General features: G+C 43.9%; 1 protein-coding gene and 9 non-coding genes across 11 annotated transcripts in view; all 10 read right to left on the bottom strand.

Annotated features, from left to right (window-relative positions):
* Positions 1-23545, bottom strand: part of FHL1 (four and a half LIM domains 1) — a 138882-nt gene that overhangs the window by 69186 nt on the left and 46151 nt on the right. The gene's annotated exons all lie outside the window — the stretch shown is intronic.
* On the bottom strand, positions 15625-15696 carry TRNAP-AGG (transfer RNA proline (anticodon AGG)). Its single transcript has one exon. It is a non-coding gene; the product is annotated as a tRNA-Pro (tRNA).
* TRNAP-AGG (transfer RNA proline (anticodon AGG)) lies at positions 16519-16590 on the bottom strand. Its single transcript has one exon. It is a non-coding gene; the product is annotated as a tRNA-Pro (tRNA).
* On the bottom strand, positions 17414-17485 carry TRNAP-AGG (transfer RNA proline (anticodon AGG)). Its single transcript has one exon. It is a non-coding gene; the product is annotated as a tRNA-Pro (tRNA).
* Positions 18310-18381, bottom strand: TRNAP-AGG (transfer RNA proline (anticodon AGG)). Its single transcript has one exon. It is a non-coding gene; the product is annotated as a tRNA-Pro (tRNA).
* Positions 19206-19277, bottom strand: TRNAP-AGG (transfer RNA proline (anticodon AGG)). Its single transcript has one exon. It is a non-coding gene; the product is annotated as a tRNA-Pro (tRNA).
* Positions 20102-20173, bottom strand: TRNAP-AGG (transfer RNA proline (anticodon AGG)). The gene has a single exon. It is a non-coding gene; the product is annotated as a tRNA-Pro (tRNA).
* On the bottom strand, positions 20998-21069 carry TRNAP-AGG (transfer RNA proline (anticodon AGG)). Its single transcript has one exon. It is a non-coding gene; the product is annotated as a tRNA-Pro (tRNA).
* On the bottom strand, positions 21894-21965 carry TRNAP-AGG (transfer RNA proline (anticodon AGG)). The gene has a single exon. It is a non-coding gene; the product is annotated as a tRNA-Pro (tRNA).
* TRNAP-AGG (transfer RNA proline (anticodon AGG)) lies at positions 22789-22860 on the bottom strand. The gene has a single exon. It is a non-coding gene; the product is annotated as a tRNA-Pro (tRNA).

Genomic DNA, 23545 nt, shown 5'->3' with positions numbered 1-23545 from the left:
TGTTCAAACTTGATGGACTCGCTCATTCCATCAGTGCAACAATTGGAGACAATTTGGGGCTGTGTGCGATGGAGAATACCATCTGTATCCAGAGAAAGAACTGTGGAGTTTGAACAAAGACCAAGGACTATTACCTTCAATTTACAAAAAAAACCTGATATCTTATTGTCTGATCCTGCTATCTCTTATACTTTATATTTCTTATTTAAGGATATGATTTCTCTCTCATGACATTCAATTTGGATCAATGTATACCATGGAAACAATGTAAAGATGGGCAAATTGCCTTCTGTGTGGGGTGCGGCGAGGGAAGTAAGATTGGGACAACATTGTAAAACTCAAACTAAATAAAAATTTTAAAAAATAGCCATCCTAAAATAACTGAAGCTGAATGTTGCAGAATTTCACAAAACAAACATGGCCCTAAAGAAGAGATAGGACAAGTCATTTACACCTATTTGTTTGGAGAAGAAAAAGGTCCACAAATGTGGTACATTGCATATATTTTCAGACTTTTTAGCTCTATTGATTGGTTTTGTGATTTTTCCCTTCCTTTTTCCTTTAAAAATATTCTTTGTTTTATGAAATGTCTCTTTGGGAAAGATAGGAGAAAGAATACTTGGAGAAATGTAGGTGATAGAAAAACAAAAGCTATCCATTGTAAAATGGTTAATCAGCCTCCTCAAGAAAAAATTAACTTGCACATCTATAGATAGGATAATATTTCATGACTAAACAAACATTATAGAAGACCACAGACGATCAAGGTCTCATTACCACAAAATATAAGTATTTGGTCCAAGTTTATAATATAATAGACGAAAAGATGAAATGAGATTATACACACACACACACACACACACACACACACACATATATGTATAAAGCAAGCCTATGCAAACTTTAAAGTGTTCTAGCTATTATATATTAAATGGCCAAAGGAGATAAATAGTTTCAGATGAAGAAATCAAGATATTAACAAACCATTTGTAAAATTAGTCAAATCACCAAGAATTAGAGAAATTTAAAACTTTTAGCTCTGAATTTTTTAAGTTTTCTCAATTAACAGAAATATATTTTCTTCCCTCCTCCACTCGGAAAAAAATCCAACCCTTGTGATAAATATGCACAGTGAAGCCAAAATTCCCACATTGATCATATTCCAAAAAATATGTCTCATTGTGTATTCTGAGTCCATTCTTTTCTCTTTTTTTAAGTTTTTGCAAGGCAATGGGGTTAAGTGTCTTGCTGAAGTCACACAGGTAGGCAATTATTAAGTGTCAGAGGCTGGATATGAACTCAGGTCGTCCTGACTCCAGGCCCAGTGCTCTATCTAGTGCACCACCTAGCTACTCCCTATTACCTTTCTTTCAGGAAGTAGGGAGTATCAGTCTCAGGAATCATGGCAGGTTAGTACACTGATCAGAACACTTAAGTCAAAATTGTTGGTCCTTTACAGTTTAAACTTATCCTTGATTCTGCTCACTTTCTGTATCAGAACACCTATGCCATAATTTGTTTAGCCACTCCCCAATAGATGGAATATCCTGAAATATCCAGTTCTTTGCAACCACAAAAGAGCTACTATGAAATATTTTTTTATAAATCTATGTCTTTTTCATTTCTTTGATATCTTTGAGGTATAAGCTCAGTAGTGCTCTATTGCTGGGTCAAAGGTTACATTCAATTTCGTAACTTTGGAGACCCAGCTCTAAACTGCTCTCCAGAAAGGCTGTATCAATTCATAACTCAACTAACAACATATTAATGTGCAAAACCCCTCCAAAACTTGTGATATTTCCTTTTTCATCAGCGTTGCCCATCTGATGGATGTGAATGCTAAAATTTACATTTCCCTGATTATAAGTCATTTGAGCATTTTTCATATGATTAGTAATAATGTGGATGCTGTCTTTTAAAAATCTTTTATGCAATTAACAACCAGGGAATGAACATTTCTTATAAATGTGATTCAGTTTCTTATAGATCTCAGAAAAAAATCTTTTATCAGACAAAATTGATGTAATTTCTCCCCTCCCACGTAATTGTATCCCTTCTAATATTAGCTGTAGTGATTTTTTGGAGGTAAGATCTTTCTGAATTTTATGAATTGTCCATTTCCTTTTCTGTGATCCTCTCTATCTCATTTGGCTATGAACTGTTTGCCCATCCATATTGGAAAGGTAAAAAGGCATACAAAAGAAATTATTTCCATCAGGTTGGCAAATATGATAAAAAATGATAATTACTATTTTTGGAAAGACTTTGAGAAAATTATAGGTTGAACTGTAAATTGATCAATAATTATGGAAAACAACTTGAACCTCCACCCCAAATATAATACTCTTTGAACCAGAGATGCCCCAGCTGGGCTAATACTCCAAAGAGATCAAGGAAAAAGGAAAAGCACCTGAAGTTACGAAAACATTTACCACAGATCATCTTGTAGTAACAAAAGAATTGGAAGTTAAAGAAAGTATTCATCTATTGGCGAATGACTAAACAAATTATGGTTTAGGGAAATAATGGAATATCACAGTACCATAACAAATAATTAAAAGGATTGTTTTAGAGAATCTTGGTTAGACTTGTATGAATTAATTGTGAGAAATGTAGGGTGTTGGTCTTCACAGGGTGTGAAGGGGAGCCCTTAGGGAATCCATTACAAAGTGGGAATGGCTCAGCCAATCACAAGGCTGGAAGAGTTTTCCTAACCCCTTTCCAGGGATAGCAAACCCCAAACCGATTCTCAACCGGTCAAGAGTGACCTAGGGATCTTGACCTAATGCTACTGAGTTTATGCAATTACGTAATTGAACATTAACACACACACACACCCTGTGACAATTGGGGTTCATTACATATCACGCATCATATGATGTGGGGGAGGATCATATTAGGGGCATGTCATAGAATGGGTGGACCTCTTAGATTGTAACTCAAACTCTGAGTGCCTATGAACATCCAAGAGGGAGGGGAAAGAGTTTCTGAGGACAATAAATTACCTCATTTTGAAGATTACTTCGTGCCTCACGACTAGGTGTGAGGTACCCATACTTTGTAAGGTGTATCTTGCAAGGTTCGAGAATAAAATGTAGAATTATCTCTCACTCTAGCAGGTTTTTCTTTTCATTCATTTGTAACATAATGACATAATAACAAGCCTACAAAGACAAAAAACTTTGAAAGATTTGAGAATTCTCAAAAATGCAGTAACCATGATTCCAGAAGGCTAAAGACGGAAATATGCTACCCACCTCCTGAGAGAGGGGTGAAAGCCTCAAGATGCAGAATGAGGAATCACTTTTGGATATACCCAATTTGAAAACTTTTTGAGAATAATTTTCTTGTAGCTAGGAAAGTTTCTGTAGGGATGGGAATAAAAGAGACTACATGAGTTCTTATTACTTGAAAACAAGCACCTTTCAACAATTGTAAAACATTAAAAGTCAAAAGAGAGGCTCAGAAAAATTAAATGTCAGAAGAGGGGCTCAAAATCGTTTAAAGTCAAAGGAGGGGGCTAAGAACATTAAAAATCAAAATAGGACCTGCCTCAAAAAAACATGATCAAAAAATTGAGGGGGGGGGGGGCTCCTACGGGAGTTCAAACCGGGACCTATGGGAGCCGAAGTGAGAGATATACCGCCAGACCAACTAGTCATCTCAGGGGGACCGACGGTGATGAGAATATTTACCTTCGAGGTAGGAAAGTTTGAGTAGTTATCGCACTGACAAAGATCACATGTGCCTTTATGACTTAAAAAAACAGAACCTTTTCCATATTTTAAGAAAACTCAAAGGCCAAAGAGGGGCTCGTGCGGGACTCGAACGCCAAAAGAGGAGCTCGAAAAATCTTGTAGCTAGGAAAGTTATAAGTCAAAAGAGGGGCTCCAAAAATTAAAAATCAAAAATCCAAAGAGGGGAGCTCTCCAGAAGAAAATCAAAAGTCAAAAGAGGGGCTCGTTCGGGACTCGAACCCGGGACCGCTCGCACCCTAAACAAGCATCATACCGCTAGACCAACGAGCCCCCTGGGAGAGGCGCCGGTTTTTAGCGTACTTAGCTTCGACGCACGAAAGGTCCTGTAGCTGTGGCAGTGACAAAGAACACACGTGATCTGAAGACTTCTAAAACGAAAACTTTTATCAATTAACTAACATCAGATGTCAAGATAGGGAATCAAAAAATTGAGAGGGGGGGGGCTCCTACGGGAGTTCAAAAGCGGGACCTATGGGAGCCGAAGTGAGAGATATACCGCCAGACCAACTAGTCATCTGAGGGGACCGACGGTGATGAGAATATTTACCTTCGAGGTAGGAAAGTTTGAGTAGTTATCTCACTGACAAAGATCACATGTGCCTTTATGACTTAAAAAAACAGAACCTTTTCATATTTTAAGAAAACTCAAAGGCCAAAGAGGGGGCTCGTGCGGGACTCGAACACGGGACCTCTCGCACCCAAAATGGACATTACACACCGCTACACCAGGGAGCCAACCGGAAGTTCCGGCCCATTTTGAGAATACTTATCTTGTAGCTAGGAAAGTTTCTGTGGGGACGGCAATAAAAGAGACTACATGTGCTTATATTACTTGAAAACAAGCACCTTTCAACAATTGTAAGACATTAAAAGTCAAAAGGGAGGCTCAGGAAAATGAAGTGTCCGAGGAGGGGCTCAAGATCGTTTAAAGTCAAAGGAGGGGGCTAAGAACATTAAAAATCAAAAGAGGACCTGCCTCAAAAAAAACATGAAACGCCAAAAGAGGAGCTCGAAAAACTTATAAGTCAAAAGAGGGGCTCCAAAAATTAAAAATCAAAAATCCAAAGAGGGGTCTCCAGAAAATCAAAAGTCAAAAGAGGGGCTCGTCCGGGACTCGAACCCGGGACCCCGATCGCCACCCTAAACAAGCATCATACCGCTAGTCCAACGAGCCCCCTGGGAGAGGCGCCGGTTTTTAGCGTACTTAGCTTCGACGAACGAAAGGTCCTGTAGCTGTGGCAGTGACAAAGAACACACGTGATCTGAAGACTTCTAAAACGAAAACTTTTATCAATTAACTAACATCAGATGTCAAGATGGGGAATCAAAAAATTGAGAGGGGGGGGGGGCTCCTACGGGAGTTCAAACCGGGACCTATGGGAGCCGAAGTGAGAGATATACCGCCAGACCAACTAGTCATCTGAGGGGACCGACGGTGATGAGAATATTTACCTTCGAGGTAGGAAAGTTTGAGTAGTTATCGCACTGACAAAGATCACATGTGCCTTTATGACTTAAAAAAAACAGAACCTTTTCATATTTTAAGAAAACTCAAAGGCCAAAGAGGGGCTCGTGCGGGACTCGAACACGGGACCTCTCGCACCCAAAATGGACATCACACCGCTACACCAGGGAGCCAACCGGAAGTTCCGGCCCATTTTGAGAATACTTATCTTGTAGCTAGGAAAGTTTCTGTGGGGATGGCAATAAAAGAGACTACATGTGCTTATATTACTTGAAAACAAGCACCTTTCAACAATTGTAAGACATTAAAAGTCAAAAGGGAGGCTCAGGAAAATGAAGTGTCCGAAGAGGGGCTCAAGATCGTTTAAAGTCAAAGGAGGGGGCTAAGAACATTAAAAATCAAAATAGGACCTGCCTCAAAAAAACATGAAACGCCAAAAGAGGAGCTCGAAAAACTTATAAGTCAAAAGAGGGGCTCCAAAAATTAAAAATCAAAAATCCAAAGAGGGTCTCCAGAAAATCAAAAGTCAAAAGAGGGGCTCGTCCGGGACTCGAACCCGGGACCGCTCGCACCCTAAACAAGCATCATACCGCTAGACCAACGAGCCCCCTGGGAGAGGCGCCGGTTTTTAGCGTACTTAGCTTCGACGCACGAAAGGTCCTGTAGCTGTGGCAGTGACAAAGAACTCAGGTGATCTGAAGACATCTAAAACGAAAACTTTTATCAATTAACTAACATCAGATGTCAAGATGGGGAATCAAAAAATTGAGGGGGGGGGGCTCCTACGGGAGTTCAAACCGGGACCTATGGGAGCCGAAGTGAGAGATATACCGCCAGACCAACTAGTCATCTGAGGGGACCGACGGTGATGAGAATATTTACCTTCGAGGTAGGAAAGTTTGAGTAGTTATCGCACTGACAAAGATCACATGTGCCTTTATGACTTAAAAAAACAGAACCTTTTCATATTTTAAGAAAACTCAAAGGCCAAAGAGGGGCTCGTGCGGGACTCGAACACGGGACCTCTCGCACCCAAAATGGACATCACACCGCTACACCAGGGAGCCAACCCGAAGTTCCGGCCCATTTTGAGAATACTTATCTTGTAGCTAGGAAAGTTTCTGTGGGGATGGCAATAAAAGAGACTACATGTGCTTATATTACTTGAAAACAAGCACCTTTCAACAATTGTAAGACATTAAAAGTCAAAAGGGAGGCTCAGGAAAATGAAGTGTCCGAAGAGGGGCTCAAGATCGTTTAAAGTCAAAGGAGGGGGCTAAGAACATTAAAAATCAAAATAGGACCTGCCTCAAAAAAAACATGAAACGCCAAAAGAGGAGCTCGAAAAACTTATAAGTCAAAAGAGGGGCTCCAAAAATTAAAAATCAAAAATCCAAAGAGGGTCTCCAGAAAATCAAAAGTCAAAAGAGGGGCTCGTCCGGGACTCGAACCCGGGACCGCTCGCACCCTAAACAAGCATCATACCGCTAGACCAACGAGCCCCCTGGGAGAGGCGCCGGTTTTTAGCGTACTTAGCTTCGACGCACGAAAGGTCCTGTAGCTGTGGCAGTGACAAAGAACTCAGGTGATCTGAAGACATCTAAAACGAAAACTTTTATCAATTAACTAACATCAGATGTCAAGATGGGGAATCAAAAAAATTGAGGGGGGGGGGGGGGGGCTCCTACGGGAGTTCAAACCGGGACCTATGGGAGCCGAAGTGAGAGATATACCGCCAGACCAACTAGTCATCTAAGGGGACCGACGGTGATGAGAATATTTACCTTCGAGGTAGGAAAGTTTGAGTAGTTATCGCACTGACAAAGATCACATGTGCCTTTATGACTTAAAAAAACAGAACCTTTTCATATTTTAAGAAAACTCAAAGGCCAAAGAGGGGCTCGTGCGGGACTCGAACACGGGACCTCTCGCACCCAAAATGGACATCACACCGCTACACCAGGGAGCCAACCGGAAGTTCCGGCCCATTTTGAGAATACTTATCTTGTAGCTAGGAAAGTTTCTGTGGGGACGGCAATAAAAGAGACTACATGTGCTTATATTACTTGAAAACAAGCACCTTTCAACAATTGTAAGACATTAAAAGTCAAAAGGGAGGCTCAGGAAAATGAAGTGTCCGAGGAGGGGCTCAAGATCGTTTAAAGTCAAAGGAGGTGGCTAAGAACATTAAAAATCAAAAGAGGACCTGCCTCAAAAAAACATGAAACGCCAAAAGAGGAGCTCAAAAAACTTATAAGTCAAAAGAGGGGCTCCAAAAATTAAAAATCAAAAATCCAAAGAGGGTCTCCAGAAAATCAAAAGTCAAAAGAGGGGGCTCGTCCGGGACTCGAACCCGGGACCCCGCTCGCACCCTAAACAAGCATCATACCGCTAGACCAACGAGCCCCCTGGGAGAGGCGCCGGTTTTTAGCGTACTTAGCTTCGACGCACGAAAGGTCCTGTAGCTGTGGCAGTGACAAAGAACACACGTGATCTGAAGACTTCTAAAACGAAAACTTTTATCAATTAACTAACATCAGATGTCAAGATGGGGAATCAAAAAATTGAGAGGGGGGGGGCTCCTACGGGAGTTCAAACCGGGACCTATGGGAGCCGAAGTGAGAGATATACCGCCAGACCAACTAGTCATCTGAGGGGACCCGACGGTGATGAGAATATTTACCTTCGAGGTAGGAAAGTTTGAGTAGTTATCGCACTGACAAAGATCACGTGTGCCTTTATGACTTAAAAAAACAGAACCCTTTTCATATTTTAAGAAAACTCAAAGGCCAAAGAGGGGCTCGTGCGGGACTCGAACACGGGACCTCTCGCACCCAAAATGGACATCACACACCGCTACACCCAGGGAGCCAACCGGAAGTTCCGGCCCATTTTGAGAATACTTATCTTGTAGCTAGGAAAGTTTCTGTGGGGACGGCAATAAAAGAGACACATGTGCTTATATTACTTGAAAACAAGCACCTTTCAACCATTGTAAGACATTAAAAGTCAAAAGGGAGGCTCAGGAAAATGAAGTGTCCGAAGAGGGGCTCAAGATCGTTTAAAGTCAAAGGAGGGGGCTAAGAACATTAAAAATCAAAATAGGACCTGCCTCAAAAAAACATGAAACGCCAAAAGAGGAGCTCGAAAAACTTATAAGTCAAAAGAGGGGCTCCAAAAATTAAAAATCAAAAATCCAAAGAGGGTCTCCAGAAAATCAAAAGAGGGGCTCGTCCGGGACTCGAACCCGGGACCGCTCGCACCCTAAACAAGCATCATACCGCTAGACCAACGAGCCCCCTGGGAGAGGGCGCCGGTTTTTAGCGTACTTAGCTTCGACGCACGAAAGGTCCTGTAGCTGTGGCAGTGACAAAGAACACACGTGATCTGAAGACTTCTAAAACGAAAACTTTTATCAATTAACTAACATCAGATGTCAAGATGGGGAATCAAAAAATTGAGAGGGGGGGGGGCTCCTACGGGAGTTCAAAGCGGGACCTATGGGAGCCGAAGTGAGAGATATACCGCCAGACCAACTAGTCATCTGAGGGGACCGACGGTGATGAGAATATTTACCTTCGAGGTAGGAAAGTTTGAGTAGTTATCGCACTGACAAAGATCACGTGTGCCTTTATGACTTAAAAAAACAGAACCTTTTCATATTTTAAGAAAACTCAAAGGCCAAAGAGGGGCTCGTGCGGGACTCGAACACGGGACCTCTCGCACCCAAAATGGACATCACACCGCTACACCAGGGAGCCAACCGGAAGTTCCGGCCCATTTTGAGAATACTTATCTTGTAGCTAGGAAAGTTTCTGTGGGGATGGCAATAAAGAGACTACATGTGCTTATATTACTTGAAAAACAAGCACCTTTCAACAATTGTAAGACATTAAAAGTCAAAAGGGAGGCTCAGGGAAAATGAAGTGTCCGAGGAGGGGCTCAAGATCGTTTAAAGTCAAAGGAGGGGGCTAAGAACATTAAAAATCAAAAGAGGACCTGCCTCAAAAAAACATGAAACGCCAAAAGAGGAGCTCGAAAAACTTATAAGTCAAAAGAGGGGCTCCAAAAATTAAAAATCAAAAATCCAAAGAGGGTCTCCAGAAAATCAAAAGTCAAAAGAGGGGCTCGTCCGGGACTCGAACCCGGGACCGCTCGCACCCTAAACAAGCATCATATCGCTAGACCAACGAGGCCCCCTGGGAGAGGCGCCGGTTTTTAGCGTACTTAGCTTCGACGCACGAAAGGTCCTGTAGCTGTGGCAGTGACAAAGAACTCAGGTGATCTGAAGACATCTAAAACGAAAACTTTTATCAATTAACTAACATCAGATGTCAAGATGGGGAATCAAAAAATTGAGAGGGGGGGGGGCTCTACGGGAGTTCAAACCGGGACCTATGGGAGCCGAAGTGAGAGATATACCGCCAGACCAACTAGTCATCTAAGGGGACCGACGGTGATGAGAATATTTACCTTCGAGTTAGGAAAGTTTGAGTAGTTATCGCACTGACAAAAGATCACATGTGGCCTTTATGACTTAAAAAAAACAGAACCTTTTCATATTTTAAGAAAACTCAAAGGCCAAAGGAGGGGGGCTCGTGCGGGACTCGAACACGGGACCTCTCGCACCCCAAAATGGACATCACACCGCTACACCAGGGAGCCAACCGGAAGTTCCGGCCCATTTTGAGAATACTTATCTTGTAGCTAGGAAAGTTTCTGTGGGGATGGGCAATAAAAGAGACTACATGTGCTTATATTACTTGAAAACAAGCACCTTTCAACAATTGTAAGACATTAAAAGTCAAAAGGGAGGCTCAGGAAAATGAAGTGTCCGAGGAGGGGCTCAAGATCGTTTAAAGTCAAAGGAGGGGGCTAAGAACATTAAAAATCAAAAGAGGACCTGCCTCAAAAAAACATGAAACGCCAAAAGAGGAGCTCGAAAAACATATAAGTCAAAAGAGGGGCTCCAAAAATTAAAAATCAAAAATCCAAAGAGGGTCTCCAGAAAATCAAAAGTCAAAAGAGGGGCTCGTCCGGGACTCGAACCCGGGACCGCTCGCACCCTAAACAAGCATCATACCGCTAGACCAACGAGCCCCCTGGGAGAGGCGCCGGTTTTTAGCGTACTTAGCTTCGACGCACGAAAGGTCCTGTAGCTGTGGCAGTGACAAAGAACACACGTGATCTGAAGACTTCTAAAACGAAAACTTTTATCAATTAACTAACATCAGATGTCAAGATGGGGAATCAAAAAATTGAGAGGGGGGGGGGGCTCCTACGGGAGTTCAAACCGGGACCTATGGGAGCCGAAGTGAGAGATATACCGCCAGAACCAACTAGTCATCTGAGGGGACCGACGGTGATGAGAATATTTACCTTCGAGGTAGGAAAGTTTGAGTAGTTATCGCACTGACAAAGATCACGTGTGCCTTTATGACTTAAAAAAACAGAACCTTTTCATATTTTAAGAAAACTCAAAGGCCAAAGAGGGGCTCGTGCGGGACTCGAACACGGGACCTCTCGCACCCAAAATGGACATCACACCGCTACACCAGGGAGCCAACCGGGAAGTTCCGGCCCATTTTGAGAATACTTATCTTGTAGCTAGGAAAGTTTCTGTGGGGATGGCAATAAAAGAGACTACATGTGCTTATATTACTTGAAAACAAGCACCTTTCAACCATTGTAAGACATTAAAAGTCAAAAGGGAGGCTCAGGAAAATGAAGTGTCCGAAGAGGGGCTCAAGATCGTTTAAAGTCAAAGGAGGGGGCTAAGAACATTAAAAATCAAAATAGGACCTGCCTCAAAAAAAACATGAAACGCCAAAAGAGGAGCTCGAAAAAACTTATAAGTCAAAAGAGGGGCTCCAAAAATTAAAAATCAAAAATCCAAAGAGGGTCTCCAGAAAATCAAAAGAGGGGCTCGTCCGGGACTCGAACCCGGGACCGCTCGCACCCTAAACAAGCATCATACCGCTAGACCAACGAGCCCCCTGGGAGAGGCGCCGGTTTTTAGCGTACTTAGCTTCGACGCACGAAAGGTCCTGTAGCTGTGGCAGTGACAAAGAACACACGTGATCTGAAGACTTCTAAAACGAAAACTTTTATCAATTAACTAACATCAGATGTCAAGATGGGGAATCAAAAAATTGAGAGGGGGGGGGGGCTCCTACGGGAGTTCAAACCGGGACCTATGGGAGCCGAAGTGAGAGATATACCGCCAGACCAACTAGTCATCTGAGGGGACCGACGGTGATGAGAATATTTACCTTCGAGGTAGGAAAGTTTGAGTAGTTATCGCACTGACAAAGATCACATGTGCCTTTATGACTTAAAAAAACAGAACCTTTTCATATTTTAAGAAAACTCAAAGGCCAAAGAGGGGCTCGTGCGGGACTCGAACACGGGACCTCTCGCACCCAAAATGGACATCACACCGCTACACCAGGGAGCCAACCGGAAGTTCCGGCCCATTTTGAGAATACTTATCTTGTAGCTAGGAAAGTTTCTGTGGGGATGGCAATAAAAGAGACTACATGTGCTTATATTACTTGAAAACAAGCACCTTTCAACCATTGTAAGACATTAAAAGTCAAAAGGGAGGCTCAGGAAAATGAAGTGTCCGAAGAGGGGGCTCAAGATCGTTTAAAGTCAAAGGAGGGGGCTAAGAACATTAAAAATCAAAATAGGACCTGCCTCAAAAAAACATGAAACGCCAAAAGAGGAGCTCGAAAAACTTATAAGTCAAAAGAGGGGCTCCAAAAATTAAAAATCAAAAATCCAAAGAGGGTCTCCAGAAAATCAAAAGTCAAAAGAGGGGCTCGTCCGGGACTCGAACCCGGGACCGCTCGCACCCTAAACAAGCATCATACCGCTAGACCAACGAGCCCCCTGGGAGAGGCGCCGGTTTTTAGCGTACTTAGCTTCGACGCACGAAAGGTCCTGTAGCTGTGGCAGTGACAAAGAACTCAGGTGATCTGAAGACATCTAAAACGAAAACTTTTATCAATTAACTAACATCAGATGTCAAGATGGGGAATCAAAAAATTGAGGGGGGGGGGCTCCTACGGGAGTTCAAACCGGGACCTATGGGAGCCGAAGTGAGAGATATACCGCCAGACCAACTAGTCATCTGAGGGGACCGACGGTGATGAGAATATTTACCTTCGAGGTAGGAAAGTTTGAGTAGTTATCGCACTGACAAAGATCACGTGTGCCTTTATGACTTAAAAAAACAGAACCTTTTCATATTTTAAGAAAACTCAAAGGCCAAAGAGGGGCTCGTGCGGGACTCGAACACGGGACCTCTCGCACCCAAAATGGACATCACACCGCTACACCAGGGAGCCAACCGGAAGTTCCGGCCCATTTTGAGAATACTTATCTTGTAGCTAGGAAAGTTTCTGTGGGGATGGCAATAAAAGAGACTACATGTGCTTATATTACTTGAAAACAAGCACCTTTCAACAATTGTAAGACATTAAAAGTCAAAAGGGAGGCTCAGGAAAATGAAGTGTCCGAAGAGGGGCTCAAGATCGTTTAAAGTCAAAGGAGGGGGCTAAGAACATTAAAAATCAAAATAGGACCTGCCTCAAAAAAACATGAAACGCCAAAAGAGGAGCTCGAAAAACTTATAAGTCAAAAGAGGGGCTCCAAAAATTAAAAATCAAAAATCCAAAGAGGGTCTCCAGAAAATCAAAAGAGGGGCTCGTCCGGGACTCGAACCCGGGACCGCTCGCACCCTAAACAAGCATCATACCGCTAGACCAACGAGCCCCCTGGGAGAGGCGCCGGTTTTTAGCGTACTTAGCTTCGACGCACGAAAGGTCCTGTAGCTGTGGCAGTGACAAAGAACACACGTGATCTGAAGACTTCTAAAACGAAAACTTTTATCAATTAACTAACATCAGATGTCAAGATGGGGAATCAAAAAATTGAGAGGGGGGGGGGGCTCCTACGGGAGTTCAAACCGGGACCTATGGGAGCCGAAGTGAGAGATATACCGCCAGACCAACTAGTCATCTGAGGGGACCGACGGTGATGAGAATATTTACCTTCGAGGTAGGAAAGTTTGAGTAGTTATCGCACTGACAAAGATCACATGTGCCTTTATGACTTAAAAAAACAGAACCTTTTCATATTTTAAGAAAACTCAAAGGCCAAAGAGGGGCTCGTGCGGGACTCGAACACGGGACCTCTCGCACCCAAAATGGACATCACACCGCTACACCAGGGAGCCAACCGGAAGTTCCGGCCCATTTTGAGAATACTTATCTTGTAGCTAGGAAAGTTTCTGTGGGGATGGCAATAAAAGAGACTACATGTGCTTATATTACTTGAAAACAAGCACCTTTCAACAATTGTAAGACATTAAAAGTCAAAAGGGAGGCTCAGGAAAATGAAGTGTCCGAAGAGGGGCTCAAGATCGTTTAAAGTCAAAGGAGGGGGCTAAGAACATTAAAAATCAAAAATAGGACCTGCCTCAAAAAAAACATGAAACGCCAAAAGAGGAGCTCAAAAAACTTATAAGTCAAAAGAGGGGCTCCAAAAATTAAAAATCAAAAATCCAAAGAGGATCTCCAGAAAATCAAAAGTCAAAAGAGGGGCTCGTCCGGGACTCGAACCCGGGACCGCTCGCACCCTAAACAAGCATCATACCGCTAGACCAACGAGCCCCCTGGGAGAGGCGCCGGTTTTTTAGCGTACTTAGCTTCGACGCACGAAAGGTCCTGTAGCTGTGGCAGTGACAAAGAACTCAGATGATCTGAAGACATCTAAAACGAAAACTTTTATCAATTAACTAACATCAGATGTCAAGATGGGGAATCAAAAAATTGAGAGGGGGGGGGGGCTCCTACGGGAGTTCAAACCGGGACCTATGGGAGCCGAAGTGAGAGATATACCGCCAGACCAACTAGTCATCTGAGGGGACCGACGGTGATGAGAATATTTACCTTCGAGTTAGGAAAGTTTGAGTAGTTATCGCACTGACAAAGATCACATGTGCCTTTATGACTTAAAAAAACAGAACCTTTTCATATTTTAAGAAAACTCAAAGGCCAAAGAGGGGCTCGTGCGGGACTCGAACACGGGACCCTCTCGCACCCAAAATGGACATCACACCGCTACACCAGGGAGCCAACCGGAAGTTCCGGCCCATTTTGAGAATACTTATCTTGTAGCTAGGAAAGTTTCTGTGGGGACGGCAATAAAAGAGACTACATGTGCTTATATTACTTGAAAACAAGCACCTTTCAACAATTGTAAGACATTAAAAGTCAAAAGGGAGGCTCAGGAAAATGAAGTGTCCGAGGAGGGGCTCAAGATCGTTTAAAGTCAAAGGAGGGGGCTAAGAACATTAAAAATCAAAAGAGGACCTGCCCTCAAAAAAAACATGAAACGCCAAAAGAGGAGCTCGAAAAACTTATAAGTCAAAAGAGGGGCTCCAAAAATTAAAAATCAAAAATCCAAAGAGGGTCTCCAGAAAATCAAAAGAGGGGCTCGTCCGGGACTCGAACCCGGGACCCGCTCGCACCCTAAACAAGCATCATACCGCTAGACCAACGAGCCCCCTGGGAGAGGCGCCGGTTTTTAGCGTACTTAGCTTCGACACACGAAAGGTCCTGTAGCTGTGGCAGTGACAAAGAACACACGTGATCTGAAGACTTCTAAAACGAAAACTTTTATCAATTAACTAACATCAGATGTCAAGATGGGGAATCAAAAAATTGAGAGGGGGGGGGGGGGCTCCTACGGGAGTTCAAACCGGGACCTATGGGAGCCGAAGTGAGAGATATACCGCCAGACCAACTAGTCATCTGAGGGGACCGACGGTGATGAGAATATTTACCTTCGAGGTAGGAAAGTTTGAGTAGTTATCGCACTGACAAAGATCACGTGTGCCTTTATGACTTAAAAAAACAGAACCTTTTCATATTTTAAGAAAACTCAAAGGCCAAAGAGGGGCTCGTGCGGGACTCGAACACGGGACCTCTCGCACCCAAAATGGACATCACACCGCTACACCAGGGAGCCAACCGGAAGTTCCGGCCCATTTTGAGAATACTTATCTTGTAGCTAGGAAAGTTTCTGTGGGGACGGCAATAAAAGAGACTACATGTGCTTATATTACTTGAAAACAAGCACCTTTCAACAATTGTTAGACATTAAAAGTCAAAAGGGAGGCTCAGGAAAATGAAGTGTCCGAGGAGGGGCTCAAGATCGTTTAAAGTCAAAGGAGGGGGGCTAAGAACATTAAAAATCAAAAGAGGACCTGCCTCAAAAAAACATGAAACGCCAAAAGAGGAGCTCGAAAAACTTATAAGTCAAAAGAGGGGCTCCAAAAATTAAAAATCAAAAATCCAAAGAGGGTCTCCAGAAAATCAAAAGTCAAAAGAGGGGCTCGTCCGGGACTCGAACCCGGGACCGCTCGCACCCTAAACAAGCATCATACCGCTAGACCAACGAGCCCCCTGGGAGAGGCGCCGGTTTTTAGCGTACTTAGCTTCGACGCATGAAAGGTCCTGTAGCTGTGGCAGTGACAAAGAACACACGTGATCTGAAGACTTCTAAAACGAAAACTTTTATCAATTAACTAACATCAGATGTCAAGATGGGGAATCAAAAAATTGAGGGGGGGGGGCTCTTACGGGAGTTCAAAGCGGGACCTATGGGAGCCGAAGTGAGAGATATACCGCCAGACCAACTAGTCATCTGAGGGGACCGACGGTGATGAGAATATTTACCTTCGAGGTAGGAAAGTTTGAGTAGTTATCTCACTGACAAAGATCACGTGTGCCTTTATGACTTAAAAAAACAGAACCTTTTCATATTTTAAGAAAACTCAAAGGCCAAAGAGGGGCTCGTGCGGGACTCGAACACGGGACCTCTCGCACCCAAAATGGACATCACACCGCTACACCAGGGAGCCAACCGGAAGTTCCGGCCCATTTTGAGAATACTTATCTTGTAGCTAGGAAAGTTTCTGTGGGGACGGCAATAAAAGAGACTACATGTGCTTATATTACTTGAAAACAAGCACCTTTCAACCATTGTAAGACATTAAAAGTCAAAAGGGAGGCTCAGGAAAATGAAGTGTCCGAAGAGGGGCTCAAGATCGTTTAAAGTCAAAGGAGGGGGCTAAGAACATTAAAAATCAAAATAGGACCTGCCTCAAAAAAACATGAAACGCCAAAAGAGGAGCTCGAAAAACTTATAAGTCAAAAGAGGGGCTCCAAAAATTAAAAATCAAAAATCCAAAGAGGGTCTCCAGAAAATCAAAAGTCAAAAGAGGGGCTCGTCCGGGACTCGAACCCGGGACCGCTCGCACCCTAAACAAGCATCATACCGCTAGACCAACGAGCCCCCTGGGAGAGGCGCCGGTTTTTAGCGTACTTAGCTTCGACGCACGAAAGGTCCTGTAGCTGTGGCAGTGACAAAGAACACACGTGATCTGAAGACTTCTAAAACGAAAACTTTTATCAATTAACTAACATCAGATGTCAAGATGGGGAATCAAAAAATTGAGAGGGGGGGGGCTCCTACGGGAGTTCAAAGCGGGACCTATGGGAGCCGAAGTGAGAGATATACCGCCAGACCAACTAGTCATCTGAGGGGACCGACGGTGATGAGAATATTTACCTTCGAGGTAGGAAAGTTTGAGTAGTTATCGCACTGACAAAGATCACATGTGCCTTTATGACTTAAAAAAACAGAACCTTTTCATATTTTAAGAAAACTCAAAGGCCAAAGAGGGGCTCGTGCGGGACTCGAACACGGGACCTCTCGCACCCAAAATGGACATCACACCGCTACACCAGGGAGCCAACCGGAAGTTCCGGCCCATTTTGAGAATACTTATCTTGTAGCTAGGAAAGTTTCTGTGGGGACGGCAATAAAAGAGACTACATGTGCTTATATTACTTGAAAACAAGCACCTTTCAACAATTGTAAGACATTAAAAGTCAAAAGGGAGGCTCAGGAAAATGAAGTGTCCGAAGAGGGGCTCAAGATCGTTTAAAGTCAAAGGAGGGGGCTAAGAACATTAAAAATCAAAATAGGACCTGCCTCAAAAAAACATGAAACGCCAAAAGAGGAGCTCGAAAAACTTATAAGTCAAAAGAGGGGCTCCAAAAATTAAAAATCAAAAATCCAAAGAGGGTCTCCAGAAAATCAAAAGTCAAAAGAGGGGCTCGTCCGGGACTCGAACCCGGGACCGCTCGCACCCTAAACAAGCATCATACCGCTAGACCAACGAGCCCCCTGGGAGAGGCGCCGGTTTTTAGCGTACTTAGCTTCGACGCACGAAAGGTCCTGTAGCTGTGGCAGTGACAAAGAACACACGTGATCTGAAGACTTCTAAAACGAAAACTTTTATCAATTAACTAACATCAGATGTCAAGATGGGGAATCAAAAAATTGAGAGGGGGGGGGGCTCCTACGGGAGTTCAAACCGGGACCTATGGGAGCCGAAGTGAGAGATATACCGCCAGACCAACTAGTCATCTGAGGGGACCGACGGTGATGAGAATATTTACCTTCGAGGTAGGAAAGTTTGAGTAGTTATCGCACTGACAAAGATCACATGTGCCTTTATGACTTAAAAAAACAGAACCTTTTCATATTTTAAGAAAACTCAAAGGCCAAAGAGGGGCTCGTGCGGGACTCGAACACGGGACCTCTCGCACCCAAAATGGACATCACACCGCTACACCAGGGAGCCAACCGGAAGTTCCGGCCCATTTTGAGAATACTTATCTTGTAGCTAGGAAAGTTTCTGTGGGGATGGCAATAAAAGAGACTACATGTGCTTATATTACTTGAAAACAAGCACCTTTCAACAATTGTAAGACATTAAAAGTCAAAAGGGAGGCTCAGGAAAATGAAGTGTCCGAAGAGGGGCTCAAGATCGTTTAAAGTCAAAGGAGGGGGCTAAGAACATTAAAAATCAAAATAGGACCTGCCTCAAAAAAACATGAAACGCCAAAAGAGGAGCTCGAAAAACTTATAAGTCAAAAGAGGGGCTCCAAAAATTAAAAATCAAAAATCCAAAGAGGGTCTCCAGAAAATCAAAAGTCAAAAGAGGGGCTCGTCCGGGACTCGAACCCGGGACCGCTCGCACCCTAAACAAGCATCATACCGCTAGACCAACGAGCCCCCTGGGAGAGGCGCCGGTTTTTAGCGTACTTAGCTTCGACGCACGAAAGGTCCTGTAGCTGTGGCAGTGACAAAGAACACACGTGATCTGAAGACTTCTAAAACGAAAACTTTTATCAATTAACTAACATCAGATGTCAAGATGGGGAATCAAAAAATTGAGAGGGGGGGGGGCTCCTACGGGAGTTCAAACCGGGACCTATGGGAGCCGAAGTGAGAGATATACCGCCAGACCAACTAGTCATCTGAGGGGACCGACGGTGATGAGAATATTTACCTTCGAGGTAGGAAAGTTTGAGTAGTTATCGCACTGACAAAGATCACATGTGCCTTTATGACTTAAAAAAACAGAACCTTTTCATATTTTAAGAAAACTCAAAGGCCAAAGAGGGGCTCGTGCGGGACTCGAACACGGGACCTCTCGCACCCAAAATGGACATCACACCGCTACACCAGGGAGCCAACCGGAAGTTCCGGCCCATTTTGAGAATACTTATCTTGTAGCTAGGAAAGTTTCTGTGGGGATGGCAATAAAAGAGACTACATGTGCTTATATTACTTGAAAACAAGCACCTTTCAACAATTGTAAGACATTAAAAGTCAAAAGGGAGGCTCAGGAAAATGAAGTGTCCGAAGAGGGGCTCAAGATCGTTTAAAGTCAAAGGAGGGGGCTAAGAACATTAAAAATCAAAAGAGGACCTGCCTCAAAAAAACATGAAACGCCAAAAGAGGAGCTCGAAAAACTTATAAGTCAAAAGAGGGGCTCCAAAAATTAAAAATCAAAAATCCAAAGAGGGTCTCCAGAAAATCAAAAGTCAAAAGAGGGGCTCGTCCGGGACTCGAACCCGGGACCGCTCGCACCCTAAACAAGCATCATACCGCTAGACCAACGAGCCCCCTGGGAGAGGCGCCGGTTTTTAGCGTACTTAGCTTCGACGCACGAAAGGTCCTGTAGCTGTGGCAGTGACAAAGAACACACGTGATCTGAAGACTTCTAAAACGAAAACTTTTATCAATTAACTAACATCAGATGTCAAGATGGGGAATCAAAAAATTGAGAGGGGGGGGGGCTCCTACGGGAGTTCAAACCGGGACCTATGGGAGCCGAAGTGAGAGATATACCGCCAGACCAACTAGTCATCTGAGGGGACCGACGGTGATGAGAATATTTACCTTCGAGGTAGGAAAGTTTGAGTAGTTATCGCACTGACAAAGATCACATGTGCCTTTATGACTTAAAAAAACAGAACCTTTTCATATTTTAAGAAAACTCAAAGGCCAAAGAGGGGCTCGTGCGGGACTCGAACACGGGACCTCTCGCACCCAAAATGGACATCACACCGCTACACCAGGGAGCCAACCGGAAGTTCCGGCCCATTTTGAGAATACTTATCTTGTAGCTAGGAAAGTTTCTGTGGGGATGGCAATAAAAGAGACTACATGTGCTTATATTACTTGAAAACAAGCACCTTTCAACAATTGTAAGACATTAAAAGTCAAAAGGGAGGCTCAGGAAAATGAAGTGTCCGAAGAGGGGCTCAAGATCGTTTAAAGTCAAAGGAGGGGGCTAAGAACATTAAAAATCAAAAGAGGACCTGCCTCAAAAAAACATGAAACGCCAAAAGAGGAGCTCGAAAAACTTATAAGTCAAAAGAGGGGCTCCAAAAATTAAAAATCAAAAATCCAAAGAGGGTCTCCAGAAAATCAAAAGTCAAAAGAGGGGCTCGTCCGGGACTCGAACCCGGGACCGCTCGCACCCTAAACAAGCATCATACCGCTAGACCAACGAGCCCCCTGGGAGAGGCGCCGGTTTTTAGCGTACTTAGCTTCGACGCACGAAAGGTCCTGTAGCTGTGGCAGTGACAAAGAACACACGTGATCTGAAGACTTCTAAAACGAAAACTTTTATCAATTAACTAACATCAGATGTCAAGATGGGGAATCAAAAAATTGAGAGGGGGGGGGGCTCCTACGGGAGTTCAAACCGGGACCTATGGGAGCCGAAGTGAGAGATATACCGCCAGACCAACTAGTCATCTGAGGGGACCGACGGTGATGAGAATATTTACCTTCGAGGTAGGAAAGTTTGAGTAGTTATCGCACTGACAAAGATCACATGTGCCTTTATGACTTAAAAAAACAGAACCTTTTCATATTTTAAGAAAACTCAAAGGCCAAAGAGGGGCTCGTGCGGGACTCGAACACGGGACCTCTCGCACCCAAAATGGACATCACACCGCTACACCAGGGAGCCAACCGGAAGTTCCGGCCCATTTTGAGAATACTTATCTTGTAGCTAGGAAAGTTTCTGTGGGGATGGCAATAAAAGAGACTACATGTGCTTATATTACTTGAAAACAAGCACCTTTCAACAATTGTAAGACATTAAAAGTCAAAAGGGAGGCTCAGGAAAATGAAGTGTCCGAAGAGGGGCTCAAGATCGTTTAAAGTCAAAGGAGGGGGCTAAGAACATTAAAAATCAAAATAGGACCTGCCTCAAAAAAACATGAAACGCCAAAAGAGGAGCTCGAAAAACTTATAAGTCAAAAGAGGGGCTCCAAAAATTAAAAATCAAAAATCCAAAGAGGGTCTCCAGAAAATCAAAAGTCAAAAGAGGGGCTCGTCCGGGACTCGAACCCGGGACCGCTCGCACCCTAAACAAGCATCATACCGCTAGACCAACGAGCCCCCTGGGAGAGGCGCCGGTTTTTAGCGTACTTAGCTTCGACGCACGAAAGGTCCTGTAGCTGTGGCAGTGACAAAGAACACACGTGATCTGAAGACTTCTAAAACGAAAACTTTTATCAATTAACTAACATCAGATGTCAAGATGGGGAATCAAAAAATTGAGAGGGGGGGGGGCTCCTACGGGAGTTCAAACCGGGACCTATGGGAGCCGAAGTGAGAGATATACCGCCAGACCAACTAGTCATCTGAGGGGACCGACGGTGATGAGAATATTTACCTTCGAGGTAGGAAAGTTTGAGTAGTTATCGCACTGACAAAGATCACATGTGCCTTTATGACTTAAAAAAACAGAACCTTTTCATATTTTAAGAAAACTCAAAGGCCAAAGAGGGGCTCGTGCGGGACTCGAACACGGGACCTCTCGCACCCAAAATGGACATCACACCGCTACACCAGGGAGCCAACCGGAAGTTCCGGCCCATTTTGAGAATACTTATCTTGTAGCTAGGAAAGTTTCTGTGGGGATGGCAATAAAAGAGACTACATGTGCTTATATTACTTGAAAACAAGCACCTTTCAACAATTGTAAGACATTAAAAGTCAAAAGGGAGGCTCAGGAAAATGAAGTGTCCGAAGAGGGGCTCAAGATCGTTTAAAGTCAAAGGAGGGGGCTAAGAACATTAAAAATCAAAAGAGGACCTGCCTCAAAAAAACATGAAACGCCAAAAGAGGAGCTCGAAAAACTTATAAGTCAAAAGAGGGGCTCCAAAAATTAAAAATCAAAAATCCAAAGAGGGTCTCCAGAAAATCAAAAGTCAAAAGAGGGGCTCGTCCGGGACTCGAACCCGGGACCGCTCGCACCCTAAACAAGCATCATACCGCTAGACCAACGAGCCCCCTGGGAGAGGCGCCGGTTTTTAGCGTACTTAGCTTCGACGCACGAAAGGTCCTGTAGCTGTGGCAGTGACAAAGAACACACGTGATCTGAAGACTTCTAAAACGAAAACTTTTATCAATTAACTAACATCAGATGTCAAGATGGGGAATCAAAAAATTGAGAGGGGGGGGGGCTCCTACGGGAGTTCAAACCGGGACCTATGGGAGCCGAAGTGAGAGATATACCGCCAGACCAACTAGTCATCTGAGGGGACCGACGGTGATGAGAATATTTACCTTCGAGGTAGGAAAGTTTGAGTAGTTATCGCACTGACAAAGATCACGTGTGCCTTTATGACTTAAAAAAACAGAACCTTTTCATATTTTAAGAAAACTCAAAGGCCAAAGAGGGGCTCGTGCGGGACTCGAACACGGGACCTCTCGCACCCAAAATGGACATCACACCGCTACACCAGGGAGCCAACCGGAAGTTCCGGCCCATTTTGAGAATACTTATCTTGTAGCTAGGAAAGTTTCTGTGGGGACGGCAATAAAAGAGACTACATGTGCTTATATTACTTGAAAACAAGCACCTTTCAACCATTGTAAGACATTAAAAGTCAAAAGGGAGGCTCAGGAAAATGAAGTGTCCGAAGAGGGGCTCAAGATCGTTTAAAGTCAAAGGAGGGGGCTAAGAACATTAAAAATCAAAATAGGACCTGCCTCAAAAAAACATGAAACGCCAAAAGAGGAGCTCGAAAAACTTATAAGTCAAAAGAGGGGCTCCAAAAATTAAAAATCAAAAATCCAAAGAGGGTCTCCAGAAAATCAAAAGTCAAAAGAGGGCTCGTCCGGGACTCGAACCCGGGACCGCTCGCACCCTAAACAAGCATCATACCGCTAGACCAACGAGCCCCCTGGGAGAGGCGCCGGTTTTTAGCGTACTTAGCTTCGACGCACGAAAGGTCCTGTAGCTGTGGCAGTGACAAAGAACACACGTGATCTGAAGACTTCTAAAACGAAAACTTTTATCAATTAACTAACATCAGATGTCAAGATGGGGAATCAAAAAATTGAGAGGGGGGGGGCTCCTACGGGAGTTCAAACCGGGACCTATGGGAGCCGAAGTGAGAGATATACCGCCAGACCAACTAGTCATCTGAGGGGACCGACGGTGATGAGAATATTTACCTTCGAGGTAGGAAAGTTTGAGTAGTTATCGCACTGACAAAGATCACATGTGCCTTTATGACTTAAAAAAACAGAACCTTTTCATATTTTAAGAAAACTCAAAGGCCAAAGAGGGGCTCGTGCGGGACTCGAACACGGGACCTCTCGCACCCAAAATGGACATCACACCGCTACACCAGGGAGCCAACCGGAAGTTCCGGCCCATTTTGAGAATACTTATCTTGTAGCTAGGAAAGTTTCTGTGGGGATGGCAATAAAAGAGACTACATGTGCTTATATTACTTGAAAACAAGCACCTTTCAACAATTGTAAGACATTAAAAGTCAAAAGGGAGGCTCAGGAAAATGAAGTGTCCGAAGAGGGGCTCAAGATCGTTTAAAGTCAAAGGAGGGGGCTAAGAACATTAAAA

Source organism: Macrotis lagotis, chromosome X (genome assembly GCF_037893015.1).
Source record: "Macrotis lagotis isolate mMagLag1 chromosome X, bilby.v1.9.chrom.fasta, whole genome shotgun sequence".
NCBI classification, from domain to species: Eukaryota; Metazoa; Chordata; class Mammalia; order Peramelemorphia; family Peramelidae; genus Macrotis; species Macrotis lagotis.
Note: the sequence above shows the minus strand (reverse complement) of the source record. Positions and strands in the feature narration are given on the sequence as shown.